General features: G+C 31.5%; 1 non-coding gene across 1 annotated transcript; it reads left to right on the plus strand.

Annotated features, from left to right (window-relative positions):
• The first annotated feature begins 1697 nt into the window (after positions 1 to 1697).
• Positions 1698 to 1769, plus strand: Trnaw-cca (transfer RNA tryptophan (anticodon CCA)). The gene has a single exon. It is a non-coding gene; the product is annotated as a tRNA-Trp (tRNA).
• Positions 1770 to 16683: the final 14914 nt, after the last annotated feature.

A 16683-nucleotide genomic window follows, 5' to 3' on the forward strand; every position in this document is an offset into this window, starting at 1 on the left:
ATGATGGTTATGACGGTCACGAAAAGAAGAAAATATATGACCAATGCGATTCATGCTGAGTTTGTCGTTAGAGTCTTTCAATTAGTTACTTGCAATGAGCAAATGTTAGAAAGTACCTTGGGGGTTGCATTTCATAAAAGGTCCTAAGACACAAATCTATCATTAGGCCAAAAGAAACAATTTTGGGTTTTAAAGAAAATGTCCTTAATTGTACATGACGCCCATGTTTTGACTACTTCAAGACCCAAGCGCTTGCATATCCGAACGATCTTGTCCCATTAATTTTCGTATCGGCCCTTTTAGTACTTATCAATTCACTAATAACATGCCCCCTTCACCGCCCCTGTTTCTCATTCCTATTCTTGTTCGGAGTCATCTGAGTACCATGCTAGTGTGGCTGGGTTGTGTCCGGTGCTGCGTTATGTGAACGTTGCATTGCCGGGATGATCTTTGTACTCATTTTTTATTCTGCTTCGGTCCTTGTACTAAGGATCTTATCAGAATGCATTTACAAGTATAAATGTTGATTATTACGATCACGATAAAAAGAATACACATCTTAAAATGCGATTCATATTGTGTTTGCCATAAGCGTTTTTATTGGTTTCTTGCAATTTTAGGCAGTACATAGGGTTGCATTTCACAGAAAGTCCAAAAACTCAAATCTAATTAAAGACCAAAACTTCGATTAAAATAATATAAGTTCTATGTCCAAATGACGGATATTGCTTGAGGATGTATACAGACAAACAAGACATACATAATAAATGTGAAAATCAAAGCATTTTCATATGTGTCACAAATCCTATGTTTGGATACCATGCTGGAGCAGACGTATCATTAAGCAAAGTAGTTTGTCGTTCTTCCCACGACGTCTGATATCTAGAGGCTTCCATTGTGATTATGTGTTGTACCTATCTGTTTATCACAACATGTATTCTTACATACTTAAAAATAATGTTAAAAGTTTGTAGAGGCGCTTAATGATCTTCTTTGTTCAGAAAAGTTTAAACATTATTCAAAACATTTTTATGCGTCTATAAGCAAGCACTTGTATTGAAGAATGCAATCTTTAGTCATCAAATGTTAATGCCTCTACAAATTATTAATCAGACATCTTGTAGCGAAACTTAACATGTTAATGTAAAATTGTTGTTACAGCACTTAATATATTAATTGAAAATGTTATGCATTAAAGAAGGTCATTACTACTGTATAAGTATTTCGTTTCATTCTGTGAAAAATTATACAATGAATTATATATGACTTTTGTTAGATTCCGAATAAATTGTGCATGGACCTCTCTATTATTTCAGTAGCAATAGAGTTTGGTAAGTTTTCTTGTATTCTAATTTATTTAATTATCTCTTATTTGATTAAGTTAATTCATTAATGTTTAGTTCCGTAGCAATGAAAGTTATTATGCTCCCATCAATTCATTAAATGCCACAAGTAACATTTTGCAGGTTCATGTTTTAGATTGATACAGATCGCCTCTTCACATTAATTTGTTACACAGAAATGTAACATGCGTTTATTGCAAATAACGTATTATAGCGTAGATAACGTGTAGATAATGTTGTCATATATTCATTTAATATTCACAAAGTTACATTCTACAATGGTGTTAATACTGATAAATATATACACATAACGGTACATGATAGACCTGTTAAATAAACATTATTTTGTATCTAGACTCCGTGGCGCAACGGTAGCGCGTCTGACTCCAGATCAGAAGGTTGCGTGTTCGAATCACGTCGGGGTCATACTCTTTTTTAGTTTCACTTAAAAAAAATCTTTTTGAACATTCAATACAAAACGACAGGAAGAATCACAATATGTAAATTAAGCTAGCTGGTGGTACTGTAGTGTTCATATAATTTACCCACATATCAATTAAATGTTAACAAATAAGGAAATATGAGAGTCCACCAACAATGCAAAACCGTTCGTATTGATTCTAATCAAACAATTGTGAAGAAAGGAATTCTTCAGAGCGATATGAATTGAAAGTAATAGGCGAAACTTACATACAAATTTTGAGATACTCAAGATGGTGGCAATATATAAAATAAACATGATGTCTGAAAATGTGTAGAAATCGGTATAGAATCTATACTTCGATCACCCATTGACTATCATCAAAACTGAAACGATTTACGACAATAAATAAAGACGCCGTCTTTGACCCTTTATTAATTATCTCCTTCATTTTGTCACTAACCATTAACTAATTTAGTAACTTTAATGTTGATTACGATGGCCATGGAAAGAGTGAAATACTTGCAGAATGTGCTTATGTTTTCTTTTACATTAGATAAACAAAAGTTTGCAAGAATTGCAGTACTGACTTAAAAAATGTTTGACTACATCAAAAAAAAAATATCTGCTTTTGTTTGACATCAGTTTCTTTTTGCATTTTTATATATTATATATTTCCTACACGAGCGAGCATCTTTATAGAACGACCGACATACCGTTAGCTAGCGAGATATCTTCCTTATATGGAATCCTTAGCATGATTCGATAGTGCAAGTAGTATTAAAGTTAACGACAGTAACCACCATTAGACAAATACGTGAGAAAGGTCGACAAATGGTAATTATCTGAAATTGCATATAACATATTGTGATTATGTGGCGGAACGGTAGCGAGTCTGATTCCAAATCAAAAGGTTGCTCATTGGAATCAAGTCGTGGTCATACCTTTTCAGATTGTTCATTTATATACATTTACTGTTCATATTTTTATCAAATAATTTTGGTGAAAATCAATGCATTTCCATATGTGTCACAAATTCTATGTTTGGACACCATGCTGGAGCAGACGTATCATTAAGCAAAGTAGTTTGTCGCTCTTCCCACGACGTCTGATATCTAGAGGCTTCCATTGTGATTATCTGTATGCCTGTGTTGTACTTATCTGTTTATCACAACATGAAAGCCTTACATACTTAAAAGATAATGTTAAAAGTTTGTAGAGACGCTTAATGATCTTCTTTGTTCAGAAATGTTAAAACATTATTTAAAACATTTTAAGCGTCTATAAAACACGCACTATTTAAAAATACAATCTTAATTCAACAAAATTAATGTTAATGCGCCCCTGCAAATTATTAATCAGACATCGTGTAGCGAAGCTTAACATGTAATGTAAAATAGTTGTTATACCACTTATTATACATGAAATGCATTAAAGAAAGTCACCACTACTGTATAAGTATTTCGTTTCATTCTGTGACAAATTATGCAATAAATTATATGTAACTTTAGTTAGATTCCGAGTAACGCGTGCATTGGCGTCTCTATTATTTCAGTAGCATTGAGTTTGGTTAGTTTTCTTGTATTCTAATTTATTTAATTTTATCTTATTTGATTAAGTTAATTCATTAATGTTTAGTTCCGTAGCATGAAAGTAATTATGCTCCCATCATTTCATTAAATTAAAAAAACATATTATTTAAATGTTAACAAATAAGGAAATATGAGAGTCCACCAACAATGCAAAACAGTGCATATTGATTCTTATCAAACAATTTTGAAGAAAGGAATATGAATTGAAAGCAATAGGCGAAACTTATTTCATACGCATTTTGTGATGCTAAAGATGGTGCCAATATATTAAATAAATATGATAATTGAAAATGAGTCGGTAAAGATTCTATACTACGATCAAGTAAAGACGCGGTCTTTGACCCTATATTGTCTTTTTCTCCTTCATTTTTTTCTCATCCATTACCTAATAAAGTAACTTTAATGTTGATTACAATGGCCATTGAAAGAATGAAATACGTGCAGAATGTGCTTTATGTTTTCTCATATATTAGATACACCAAAGTTTGCAAGAATTGCAGAACTCACACTTAAATGTTTGACTACATTTAAAAAAAATATCTGCTTTTGTTTGACATAAGTATCTGTTAGCATTTTTTAGATTATATATTTCCTACACGAGCGAGCATCTTTATAGAACGACCGACATATCGTTAGCTAGCTTATCTGCCTTATATGGAATCCTAAGCGGGATTCGATAGTGCAAGTAGTACAAGTAATAAAAAAGTTAACAACATTAACCACCTATAGACAAGTACGTGAGAAAGGTCGACAATTGGTAATTGTCTGAAATTTTATATGACATATTGTGACTATGTGGCGGAACCGTAGCGAGTCTGATTCCAAATCAAAAGGTTGCGCATTGGAATCAAGTCTCGTGGTCATACTTTTTCCGATTGTTCATTTATATGCATTTATTGTTCATATTTTTATCAAATAATTTCTATTGACTTTCAATCAGGCGTTTAACTTGAGAATGAAAATCTTATCAGTATATAAAAAGAGATTCCGTCAACAGAAAGGGAAAACATTGAGTAAAAAAATGCAGTAAGAACAAAATGCTATACGCATTATTTTGAGTTATGATTTCTGAAGCAAAGTGGTCTTTTGATGAAATTTCAACAAAATTCATCATAAAGTTAACGTATTTGTTGGAAAAAATATCATTCAAAATGATTTAAGTGTGCTTTAAGTAGCACTGTTTAAATATAATTCAGGTAAAAATTGAAATAAAATATGACGGTAAGAAGAAAAAATAAACTTTTTAAACAGCTCAAAAGGAGCGACGTAGAAGCGACTGTTTAAGATGTTGAATAAATACGACATCACGCACACTGATTCTAAATTCACAGCTTATTTTGATGTCAAATCTTTATATTTATCTTTTATTTGCTCCTCATCATTTAAATGAATTTTCAATTAAGTAATAGTTAATGTTTACGATTACCGACACGATAACAGAAGAAGCAGACAATGTTTCGGATGGTATTGAAAAGAAATCAAATAGGAATAAATATATCCAAGCAATACAACATATTTTTTCAAAAACACAAATCAATGCAGTTCCATTTATATAAATCAGTTTTGGAACTCATAGAGATCAATCACACAAGAAGACGGATCCATTTGACTTTGACTGTCCCATTTATTTATCTACTCCCGTAATGTTTGATCACAAATCAGAAAATCGCAACATGTCTCCTTACTCGTAATTTATGTTTCCAGACTTAAAAATATGTTTGTTAAAGCTTTGAATATCACAGCAATTTTGTAGCATTTTCCCCTTTTAAAGACAATTTTCAAGATGCAATTTTAAAGAATTTAATGCGTCTACAAATGAAAGAACTATTAATAGATCATTTTTCCAGACTGTCTGCAAAAATGAAATATTTGTTATTTGAAATGTACCGTAATGCCCGTCCTCTTGATCTGGCCACATGAATTATTTTTGTGAGGATAAACGGATATCCCTCTAAACCAATAAAACATAGTTTAAAAGTGAAAATCGCAGATTGGGTCTTATCATGACATATATTTCTCTCACACCCCTACCACCGGCTTATTCAGAAGTATTCCATCTTCAACAAAATAAAATTATATTGAAATATTAATGATATCGAAGGCAAGTTTTTATTTGTTAAAGAAAACAAACGTTCCGCCTTATCTTGAATTCATTGTACGCGTTTCATTGTGACATCCTTGACATACACAAATTGAGTCGAATTATTTTTATAACACTGAATGTTTTTGGACAAGAGATGAATGAACTGTTCAAATTAAATCTGTAATTCAAATTTCAATTATAGATTCGGTTATTATTATATTGCTCCTGACGGATTACTGTTCTAAATAATTACAGTCTTCACATTTTGCATTACACGACAATCAGGAACCAATATAATTTATTGACCAGTAACTATTTTTAATTAAAATAGAACGTCAAATAACTGACATTAATAGTTTCCTCTTCAATATTCTATATAGCTCATTTTCAATGCCCATGGAAGAATTTAAATTGCAATCAAAATTTCTCTGCCATTAAATCTGCTTTGACAGCATTCTGCGTAAAGGATGCTTCAAAATTGGTTGAAAACACAAACCACGTTTGATGTTATTTTACGTTTGCGTAATATTGGATTGATTTCAGCTAAACAACCCAACAGACTTAATAATCGCAATTTAATGAATGAATGAATGAAGTAGCTTATAATATGGTATTTTGTTAAGTTGGATATATGTACACAATTATTCCTATATTATGCCTGTTACATAAAATACATGTATATATTTATTTAGAAAACGGCTGAAAGGTTACTTTTGAACATTTTACAGATAACGTATTGACAATTGTCCAAATGTCTTCGTCAATAGTTTTTTTCTCGTCCATTACCTAATGTAAATAACTTATTGATGATTATGATGGTCACGAAAAGAAGAATATACATAAACAATTGACTATGCGTTCCATGCTGCGTTAGCCATTAGTCTCCTCGTGTTGTTTATCTAAACATATCCATTCATTTGCAGCATGCACATTTACTGAGTATCGTAAAATAATAAACCTGGAAACAAAAGTGGAGTCCCTCAAAGAAAGCAAATTAACCAGAAACAGAATTACAAGAGGAATTGCAAGACTCGGTTTTGATTGGAGTCTGGTTACAATGAGGGATAATGAATACGCGTGCAACAATCCCTCACCGCCCCTTGCAGCCCGGCTTGAGGGGCGGGTACTTAATTCTCAACCCACTTTTAATAGTGCTGCATCAATGATTCCCGAAGGACCCCCAGGAAAAATATTAACAACACTGAAAGTGAAGTACGGGGGCAACTTTTTTACAGCTTGCCATACAGCTTGCCATTTAAAGTTTGTGTCTTCTTAAAGTGACCATTTCCCAAGACAAAGAACAGGCACCGGTGTCAGTTGATTTCGCATCAATTTGACGAATTCACATGTTCTAATGAGCGATTTAGTGATTTCCATTTGATATAAATTTTTATCTTCCTTACTTTGGGGTTAATTTTTTTTATGAATTTTTGGATTAGAATTGGAAAAAATTATTGAAAATCGAAATTATCGGGTCTGAAGACTTAAAAAACATGTCAACTATTTGGTTAATTAATAATACTTTATCCTACTTTATATCTAATACTCGAGCTTGTTTACGTTTATTTGGTCATTTTTAGATGCAGTTGTGCACTTTTAGAGAGAACAATTTAATATATGTTGAAAAAAACAACAACATAAAACAACAACAACAACAACAAAACAAAAAAACAACAACAAAATTAAGTCTTTAGGTCGAATTCTTTGTTATTTGAGTATTTGGTTTTCTCCGTTTCAGATATTTCTTCATCGTTTGTCCCAGCATGTATCCTTTCTTTGATTTCAGGCTGTAAACAATAAACAGTGTGAACTGTGTTCGTCACACCGTCATATGTCTGTTTTATCTGTTAACGTCATAGTAAAGCCAAGGAAATTCATTTTGTTTCAAATTGCGTAATTGTCTATAGGATGACGTACGACAGCATTTCGTGTAAGCTAGCAGGAGCAATTTAAGTCCAAATCTCTTGTTTACTAATACCTGAAGTGTTCAAAATCTTTTGATGGATTTTTGTTTAACCATAACGCCTTGTCATTTATTTTCATAAATCAACATTGATAACTCAAGACTGTTTTCCCCGAGCTATATATTGAAATCTTTAGGCACATTCTTCATCAATTTATTACCGAATGAGATGGCAGCTTAAAACATAGGTACACATGTACACGCCGTATGAACACATCAGAGGATGATAATTTATTTCAAATCTTTTACCACTTATATGTTAAATGCTGAATATACTGCTTTAGCCTGTGAATTCAATTTTTCCGTTTTGAATATTCTTTAGGTATCCTTATTTTTTCTCTTTCTTTGGTATTAAACATCGAGATGCGGAACGTAAAATAAAAACGAAATGAAAGATGTCCATTCCGTATCTGATTATGATTAGAAATTATCAAGGATTTTATTTTCAAAAATACAAACTTCATTTGACATTTCTTTGTTTCATCCATAGATGACCACTTATTTCGGCTTCTTAAAGATTTTCTGTTGTCAACGTTGTTTTCGAGGTCAAATGGAAAAGAAAAACATTAAACATAATTGTTGTTTCTGTGTTGTCTGTGGTGTCAATCAACTTCTAATGATAGCAGAGCCGTGTGAAAAATTTCGCGGTTGATAGCAAGTTCATTAATGTACATGGCTTAAATCGATGTTGTTTTCAAAACGACAAAGATTGTTTATCTTGTTGTTTCGAATGATAAACCAAAATATATCTGTGAAACACAGGCATAACCTCTAATCTCTCATTAATTTTTTTACCCACTCTTTTCTTCTTTTAAGAACACACATTTTATTACGCTGAAACAAAATGCTACATTTTAATATTAGATACTTATAAGCTACAAAAAAATCAGTCTTTTGTTATTCTTTGATCGATACCATATACTTCATCACAAAATAATGTAAACTTTCATCACGCAGAATTTTAAAATGGCGATTTTATGAAATCTTGAACGGTATAAACAATACTCTTTCTAAGTTCTTATGTTAACTTGTTAAAATCATTGTAGTATTCCATTTTATCTTGATAAATCATCAAAAGTACATTTGATGTTGATAAGATATCATGAACTACATCTCGATTGCATGCATAGGCAATGTACAGAATTATTTCCTTACTTAATTTATATCAAAGGATAGTGAATTTTTTCCACAAGTAGCGTGTCTTGAAAAGTTTAAGATCGTTTTATAACAGGGATAGAAAGTGATGATTATTGCCTTTTATAATTCACGTCGTTTTAAAGCCATTTTTTTCAGTCCTGCAACATAACTTGACCAAATGCTGTTTTTTCTATATTTTACTTATTCTATTTCTAACTTTAAATTGAAAGGTCATTGTTTAAAAGGGAAATAGTTTATTAAGATAAGAAAATGACAAAATAAAGCGGAAATATGATTATTTTGATACGTAAGTTTCAATGTTTGTTAAAACATGGACGATAATTGGAAAAAGAATAATAATTGTAGGTGTTTGATGATAGCTGTTCAATATCCTATTATGCTGGAAAGCCTTTTACTCTATCGTGTTGCATTGAGAAGTTGCAGCACTTTGAAATCAGTTTTGATGGAAAAAAAACAAACAATGCAAAATAGTGATTTTTCGCAATTTTGAGACGACCCCCCGTTGCCATGGTAACAGGAAATTTAAGATTGAGCATGTTGGTACAGAGGTTATGGTTCAGTCAACATATGTGCCAAGTTTCATCAGTATTGAAGCATTTTTCATAGTTTTATAGCAGTTGGAACTTGTAACAGGAGACTTTTCAATGAAAACGGCTATTTTTCGCAGTATGCTCATGGGGTAAAAGGTTATCACCAGACCAGTTTTCTTAGTCATGAGTGTTTAAATCAATAATCCTTATTCATTTTTCACTCAAAGGACAATGCAAAACATGTTTTTTAATGTTTATGTTATTGAAATCTACTGATTACGCTAGATATGTATTTTCATTATTAATCCGATTAGTTTTGTAATGGCATATGATTAAAAAAAAATTATTCCGCTAACAAACGTTTGTCTTTAAACAAATGGTTTAACCAGATGTAACTGTATCGTTATAAAATTGCGTCATCTGCACCTTTAGACGAGCCGCAAGCTGCACCTTACAATGGTGACATAGGGCGTAAGCTGCAATTTTGTTTACAAGGCTCTAAATCTGTACATTTGATTACGCGGTAACACGCAGCGTAGGCGCCTCTGACGGGGCTAAAGCGCTAAAATAATATGGCGAAATATGTCCTGTAATTTATTATGCTCAAAATGAAATACAGCTTTGTGTGACGTTATGCATTCTTTTACATATTTGTAAACAATGTAGAAACAGTGCGTTGAAAGTACATTGATGTTGATATAACGCAGAGGCCTGAACTAATTGTTTTATTCTTTCGAGCATTGTATAACATTTAAGCAAATGTTTGTATTTACTGCATTTCTGCACATGGCCTTCATGATCTTACAACGAAATTAACCTCCGATAATTACTGTTCGTATTTCAAATCACTTATCCTTTCTGAGATAATGAACCAAATAATTTATAAGGAATAGAAACATGTTTCTATTTTTGTCAAGTAAATTAAAGTCAGAAGGGATTCTAGCATTGGTAAACATAATATTGTTCTCAGTAATTACAAATAGCATCAATAAAAGATTACATTGTAAAAATTAAGCAATACGAAAAATTTCAGAACAACCAAGAATGATGTTATAAGGTGGAGAGCTCGGAATAATACTTTTCCAAACAACGCACTTTTGTAATATATAGAGGATATTTGCTTGTTTGTGTGTAAGATGAAATTTTATTTCATCGAGTGAGCTTTAAAAAGAGTATTCTCACGAGTGGCGTAATTGAATGAAAAAAATTGTAGACATTTCCAAGATAAAACAAATTGGTGTTGAATATGTTTATTAACATGCTTGCAAATTAGTAAAACTGTAATATTTTACACAGTTACTCGTTCATTTTAGATAGTCTAAGAACCACTTCCTATAGCTAAATTTACCTCCTTATTGTATAAATGCTGCTTTTGTGTTTCGTTTCGACAAGTTCAACATAAAATACATGCTTATAAATTCAGAGTGCACGTACACATATTTTGCTCTACGTTGTTTTTAAATACCCAGACTTAGTCAGAAATGACTTAGTCAGATATGAGTCATTTTCCATGTAAAACTACATTTCCGTAAGTTTTGCTACGCATTGAAACATACTAACATACATGTATATACACATTTGATTTTTGTTTCTGTTTTTGATAGTTGAATTGTGACATGCTCTTTGTTGTATACTGTCTCTGCTCAAAATGCTATTTTACACAACGATTTAAATCCGAAATATCTGTAAATATGTTAGTTCAATTTAAGGTGAAATTATTGTCCTTGAATATAATTGATAATTGACCATTCATTTGTATTGTTTAATTATAGTGTTATTTATGTTTCTAATCACTCTTTTTTATTGAAAATGAAACATTCACTTAACTATTTTTTAGACAATGAACTTTTGAACTTATTATTAAGACATGGGTGGGTTTTTAAGTTGCTATATTGAATTACGCAGATAAGTAATAATTACATACTTCAATGTTCCAATGAAAATCTATATATATCATGTACCACCATAGTTAAGAAGGTTTATGAAGCAATAAAATGTTTTCATATTCTTGAGTTACAATGGAAATGGATGGCATGTATCATTACCGGTAATTTTATGTTCGTATGTATATTTTACAGGAGAAAATGAAATATTTTTCTAAGTTACATTAACTTAATTCTTATATACTTTAGTTCTATATAAGGACAAGTTTCAGTTTTTTTCAACAGTTTGTCTGCGCTAATAGATACGTAAATCATTATATTATAGAAAGGTATTAGGATTTTTCGCTTTCCAAAGAAACAATAACTATTGCTTTGGAATGGTCATGTTCATTGAATTTCAACAGCGTCGGTTCTATTACACGCATTATCATTTAGTTAAAGGGACTCCACTGAAAGAGGTTATTTTGTCATGAATGGTTTTTAAGAAAGTTTTCAAGGTTAATGTTCCATTTGATGTAGATCTAGACCCATAACTAGTATGCAAACTTTCAGATCATTCATTTACTCTCTTTTTCCAGAATAAGTATTCTAATACTATAAGAAAAGTAAACCGATAAACATTTCAGTGAATAACAATTTCATATTGAAATTTTGGTGGAAATTAATTCTTTTATACGGCAAATGTAACAATGGGGAAGGGAATGGGTTCAAAAACTTAAGAGGGGGGAATGTTTACTCTTTCAAAACAGACGAGGGGGCAAATACTCGCTTTGACAAAGGGAAGGCAAATGTCCGAGGAGAATCGGTGAGGAGAATATGACCGCTTTTGTGGTCTTGTCATTATATTACATGAAACTGTGAGAGACATCAGCAATGTAATCCAATAATAGCAACAGTTATTGAATGGTAATGTTTGCTCCTCCTTCACATTCTTGTGGACCTTTTTACATTGACGATATCGCCATCACTTTCTAAATACCTCGATCACATTTCTAAAAATGTGTCTTTTATGTTTTATCTGAGATCTGTGAACCATTTCTTTGCGTTTAGCCATAGGAAAGATTAGGACAATGTTTCATGATTTAATGATTCAACTATTTAATTATGGTAAAGAAATCTCTAAAGATGTATCTCCTTGTAAAGTGACACAGAAGTTGATAAGAATTTTATGTTTTTGCAACGTCATTTTCATGTATTCCGTATGGAAACTGCAATAAAAGAGATGAGACTTTTTTTCAAGGCATGATATTTTTCAACTTTTAGGAAGCAGGCCTTTTTGTGGGGGACCAAGACAGTAAAGTCCATTTAAGCTCTTCTGATGGCGGAAAGCATTTGGTGTCACTATTTGCATTATTTCAGGAACGAGCTCTGAAAACCAACGATGTTCGGCAGCTACCTGCATAGCTTCCTCACATTATAGAATCCAAAGTCCCTGACGCGATCCGAACCTATATAGGTTTTCAGTCAATGACATTAACCACTCGTCTACGATTTAGAAAGATCCACACAATAAGAGAGACACCGTTTTGTATGGGTGTAATTGATAAAATTGTCTTTTGAAAATATCGATTATTATTTACAATTGACGCAAATATGTTCGTAGGATATTAACTTGCAGCGAAATCCAAACAGATTCACTTGACGCTTTATCTGTCATTGCAGGATACATTTAATCCTTCTTAAAATGAAATAATGACACACAAGAAGCATACACGTTCAATGTCGATACATCGTGAAATCTGTCAGAGACAAGTTAAGATGATTAAAACTTTCATCAAAATGTGATACACTGAAATTCTGTCGTACAAAATGCAATGTTTGATTTTAAAAGCACAACTCTCCCTAATGTAATGTAATTAAGTATAACTCTGAAGGAGCTGTACTTGAATTTCATTTGCATCATTACTTTCCTTTCTGTGTTAAATATAGAAAGGCGAAAATAGGGAATATTGTTACTATAAGTCATAGGAAAGACATATTGATTTTATATAATATAAACTTATTGTCAAACGGCTTCGAATACTGTCATTTGTTGTTTTCATAAAGATGTGTGCAATCCATTGGAAATACAATTTACCCATGTCACTGTGTAAATATATATTACAACATTCAAGTTACTAATTTAAAAAAAAAATACAGCACAGACATTTTCGAGGATCTCTCAAAATAGCGCTGGGTGTGCGAATGAAAGTCATCATCAGCTTAAAGTTATTTCCCCGAAGATGAATGTTCTATTCATGTTACACTGTTATTAAAAAAAGCTTTTTTCAAACGCTTTCGTAAGAATAGGCACAGAACCCTGGGTTCCTCGTAAAAATGTGTCTTAATCAAAACGTCCCTTTAATATCAGACAAGTATAAGCATTTCATAAATGTAGCTTGGAATCGCCGTTTATGCTGTGTATTCGAAAATTATTTTCCGTGAATTAGACTCCAGTCTGAAAAATAGAGCTAATGTTTCCTCTTTTTAAGGAAATACTACATATAATGTTTATCCCGTAGGAGCCTTTACACTGGTGTCGAGCTTTGTACATGAAGATAGTATTTCAGTTTTATATATAGATAACCCGAACAAACATGGCTGATGGCGTGACCTGCTGGCGTCCCTTTTCAGGTCTTTAGTCGTGCATTTTGTTATCATGTGGTATTTAATTCTACGTGTTAATTTGCTTCGGGCTGGTGGTATATGGGTATAAGTGGTCAAACCTTGTTAATTGTATATGTATACCAATATTTAAAGTAGTATACCCGTTAATGTCGACGAACACAAGAGCGTCTTCAGTTCTGTAATCAGGTCATCGTTCTCACGAATGATCTTCAAATGCAAAGGCTTTCCTAGAAATATTTTCAATTAGAGTATTAGAGTTAATATATAATCTCTTAGCAACTGTTGGCGCTTAATATAAGGTCTTAGCAGTCGTTTACGCTATAAATATAAAATATTTTGGTCGTTTTTTACGTTTTCACACATTTCGGCCATAGATTTGTACATTCCGGTTTAACGTTTTGGTCCTGCTAAAAGCTTCCAATATTATATATATTTTTAATAATTAAACAACCGTTAAAATTATAAAAATATACAATGAGTGGATGACTAAATTTATTTAAAAGTAACACTATGCTCATGTTTTCACTGCCAAACTGAAATAAACAAGCTGCATATCAAAAGATTGACCATTATGATGGCGATTTAACAATTATAGTTTATAATTAGTAATGTTAAAATAGGATAAAATATGAAAACTGCCTATAATATGAAAAGACTACTCCAATTTTTAAAACTTGTACATTATCGATAACTTCGAAGTATATTTATTGATATTAATGTGGGTCACAGGAATTATTGATTGCTCAGGTGGCTTTTATTAAAAGATTGACACAAATTGTAAAGTTATGTTGATTTAACCTGAACACTCACAGTTTACTCATAGATGGGCATAATGTCACTTTGAAAAAAGAACTTTTGTTTAATTCCGCTTTTTGTACCTTTAATTTGTGTTGTCAATTTTATAAAGAATGGTATGAAAAAGTTATCAGACACAAAATTTCTGTGTGTACACAAATATATCTTGGAATATACTATTCAACTTGTTATTGAATCATTACAATTCTATTTTGTATGTCAACCACAGCTCACGTGGAATGCAAATGTGATTCTTTCATTTTTCTTCTGAAATAAGGAGATCAATTTTATAATCCAAACAGATCTTAAAGCTGAAAGGAAAATAAACAGATTTGACTTAAAGGTATACTAACTGAATACTAATGAACTCAACAATTTAACACATACATCTAAACTATCACCATTCCATGCATGCTGCGCTTTATTACAAGAACAATTTATTTGGTACATATGATCTTTGAAACATAATAGGATATTGAACAGCGATCATCAAACCCCTACAGTTATTTTTTTTTCAATTATCGTCCATGTTTTATCAAACAATGAACTTACATACCAAAATAATCATATTTCCGCTGTATTTTGTCATTTTTTATCTTAATAGATTATTTCCCTTTTACTACAATGGCATTTTCAATTTATTTTTAAAAATAGAACATGTTAAATAAAGAAAAACAGCATTTGGTCATGTAATGTTCCAGCACTGAAAATATGGCTTTAAAACGACGTGAATTATAAAAGGCAATAATCATCACTTTCTGTCCCTGTTATAAAATATATTAAACTTTTCAAGACACGTTACTTGTGGAAAAAATAGTATGTAATGGTTTAGGAACAAGGAAAATTAGTTAAATGTATGGACCGCCGAGATATGTCTAATACGCGGGTTGAAGCCGGCGGGCGTAATCATAAGAAATAACTAACAAACTAAAACATATGGAAAGTAATACGGTTCGTTTTATATTCACTGATATATGTTCCATTATCTTTAACAAGTTTCTGTTCTCTACTTCAGAACGAATTTATCTTAAGAATGGAATAATTTACTGTCAATGAGTTTAATTAATATGCACCACTTATTCCTTGTTGAACAATATAGAATTTTATTTCAAAGCGTGTATACTGAACGGATATATCAAATTGTAATGTCTTCTGTGTACTCAGTGGGTGCTTTTGTAAACTAAATAGAAAGGACTAAATTCCATTAATATAATATTAAACATAAAAAACACCAAAAACACTTGTATCTTCTACACATTTTTATCCTTTGATATTAATTAAGTAAGGAATTAAGTAAGGAATTAATTCTGTTCGTTGCCTATGCATGCAATCGAGATGTAGTTCATGATATCTTATCAACATGAAATGTACTTTTGTATGATTTATCAAGATAAAATGGAATACTACAATGATTTTAAGATGTATGAAAGAGTATTGTTTATACCGTTCAAGATTTCATAAAATCGCCAATTCAGTTCTGCGTGATGAACGTTTACATTTTTTGTGATGAATCATATAGTATTGATCAAAGAATAACAAAAGACTGATTGCTTTTTTGTAGCTTGTGAGTATCTAATATTGAAATATAACAATTTGTTTCAGCGTAATAAAATGTGTGTTCTTAAAACGAGAAAATAGTAGGCAGAACAAAAATAAAAGTTTGATGAGAGATTAGAGGTTATGCATGTATTTCACAGAATCTGATATATTTTTGGTTTATCATTCGAAACAACAAGATTTACCTTTGTCGTTTTGAAAACAACATCGATTTAAGCCATGTACATTCATGAACTTGCTTTTATCAACCGCGACATTTTTCACACGGCTCTGCTATCATTAGAAGTTTATTGACACCACAGACAAAAAGGAAACACCAATTATGTTTAAAGCTTTTCTTTTCCATTTGAACTCGAAAAGTGCCTAAAGAATTTTAAATATAGCTCGGGAAAGGCTGACAACAGAAAATCGATGAAATAAGTGGTAATATATGGAAGAAATAAAGAAAGGTCAAATGGAGTTTTTTTTTTTGAAAATAAAATCTTTGATAATTTCTTTTCATAATAAGATACGGAACAGGCATCTTTCATTTCGGTTTTATTTTACGTTCCACATCTCGATGTTTAATACAAAAGAAACAGAAAAAAAAATAAGGATACCTTACGAAAATTCAAAAAGAAAAAAATGAATTCACCGGCTAAAGCAGAATTCAGCATTTAACATATACATTGTAAGCGGTAAAAGAAATAAAAAACCATCCTCAGATGTGTTCATACGGCGTTTATCATGGAATCTTCAATATGACACGTTA

The sequence above is a fragment of the Ruditapes philippinarum genome, unplaced genomic scaffold, assembly GCF_026571515.1.
Source record: "Ruditapes philippinarum isolate M1 unplaced genomic scaffold, ASM2657151v2 ctg13607_1_1_1_1, whole genome shotgun sequence".
NCBI lineage: Eukaryota > Metazoa > Mollusca > Bivalvia > Venerida > Veneridae > Ruditapes > Ruditapes philippinarum.